Below are 2,242 nucleotides of genomic sequence, written 5' to 3'. Positions count from 1 at the left end.
TTACTCTTGTCATTATAAAACACATCATTGACTTCCCAGATGTAGTAGACAGGCAGCGCAGTCTCCTTGTGGGGCCCACAATATGGGGAGTAGGGACTACTTCTGACATGGACTCTGGTCCACCAATGTTGATCACTTCCCCCTGGCAAGGCGACCTTGCCAGGACACAGAGGAAGAGGATATAGGTAGTACAGATGAGACTTGATAGGCTGGGGTCAGATGTTAGGGGAGGAGGGCTCCCCTTTCTGAGGACTAGGGGAGGAAGGGATAGTGTATAAGAGAGGGAGGGAGAGTGCATAAGGGAAGGAGGGTGGGATAGGGAGGCGATGAGAGAGGGTGCTACAATTGTAATGTAAAGAATTCAAACTGCAGAACAAGCAGGTAACTTATATTGCTAATCCCACTACATGGGAATAGCTCTGAGACTGTCTTGAGACATGAATGTCTATGCATAGACAAGGCTTCTTGTTGGTTATAGAATCCCCGTGACTTATTATTAGATGCTATTCTTCTTATGGCATGAATGAAGATTTGCAGATGTCTTTCTTCTGCTCATACAAAGAGCAGAGAACAAGCCTTAATGGTTCTGTGCATCCTGCAAATCTCATACATTTATAATTTTAGGACTGTATAATGCTTGTGAGAATTTACATGTTTTCAGAACAAGAGAACAAGACACTGACATTGGATCAGACCTGACAGGACTCGTACCTCTCAGCATGTTGGATGCTGACACCCTGCATCCGTCATGTTCCAGCACCAAGGGTTGCCATTGCTGCTCCTCATCAGAACAAGACAGCTGCTAGGACAGCTTTGAAGAAAGCTTCCAATTCCAACTGGTTCAGCATTTCAGACTGTCCCACACAGGACTTTTTAGTAAGCCTGGAATTTCTCAACATTTAGAAACTGGACCACAAATGCTATTCCTAGTTTGTTTAACCATTTTCTCAATTTTATTTGGGTCCCTACAAAGGCATTATTCACTCCAAATCAACTGGAAGAAACCTTAAGAGAATGACTGGTTGTTTAGGATAATTAAGCAGTACAAGTTGTTAGTTGATCAACTCATGGTCCGGTCATTTATAAGTCTATTTTTATCACAAGAATATACATCATAGGTGTAACAGATAGATATGATTTTATAGATAGATATGGTAAAATAGATAAGGTCTTCAAAAACCTCTGAGACCTACAGAATATGGCATTTTTATTTCATTTGTTTATTTGGCATATAATATATGACATACTTATTTCATTTGTAGACTGTCTTGAGCTTGGAATGCAGCTCAGCAGTAAGCCTTTACCTAGAATGCACCAGGACCCATGTTTATCTCCTTCACTGCAATAAATGCACAAGTTCATGAATTAAAATCTTTCCTGTTACAAATCAGTCATATCAAACCATTCGAGGAATCATATAAGCCATTTAAATCAACATCCTAAATTATGGAATTGGCATCTGAAAATGATCCCAGTCTGACATCTACACCTGATAGTGGCCTCTTATTTATTATCAGGCCATTCTGACGTTCTCACATTAAGTTTTAATCCAACAACACTTTCATCTTCAACAAGCTGGTTGGCCTCTACATTGGAATGCAGCCTGGTAAAATGTGATACTCAGTTCAATTGAAGTGAGTCCCAGAGAGGTTTAAAGTACAGGAGCCAGAGGCCCCCTTGTGGCTGCTAAGTAGAGTAACCAAATATCATTTGACATCTTGAATAAACAGGCAGATATTGAATTTACTTGCCATCAATTTATTGTTATTTTTCTTGCTGTCAATTCGGTTAAAAGACCTTTTTAAGAATTCTCTGTTGAGTAATGAAGACAAAAAGATAAATGGGACACAGTCCAAGCCATAGAGGAGTTAAGAAGGTAAAAATTGCTACATTTCAACCTTTCTTGCTAAGTGCTATAGAGTGACATTAATTCTAGGAATTGAATTTGAATCCTTTGAAAGTATGCACCTATAAATGGACTACTCTGCCCCAAGGACATCATTCTTGTGTGAATTTCACAGCAGCTAATAGAAATTCCTGACATGTATCTTTCATGTATTTACACAGTAGAAAACACATTACATTATACATAATTACATTATTTCTAAATTTCTTGATAAACTAACATAAATTCATATACTTTCACTACCCTATCAGTATTCAAGTCTCTATTAATTGTTGCCAGGACACTATTCAAATACAGAAAACAAGGCAACAGTCATTCTTATTTGATAATCCAATA

The sequence above is a fragment of the Acomys russatus genome, chromosome 17 (assembly GCF_903995435.1).
Source record: "Acomys russatus chromosome 17, mAcoRus1.1, whole genome shotgun sequence".
NCBI classification, from domain to species: Eukaryota; Metazoa; Chordata; class Mammalia; order Rodentia; family Muridae; genus Acomys; species Acomys russatus.
Note: the sequence above shows the minus strand (reverse complement) of the source record.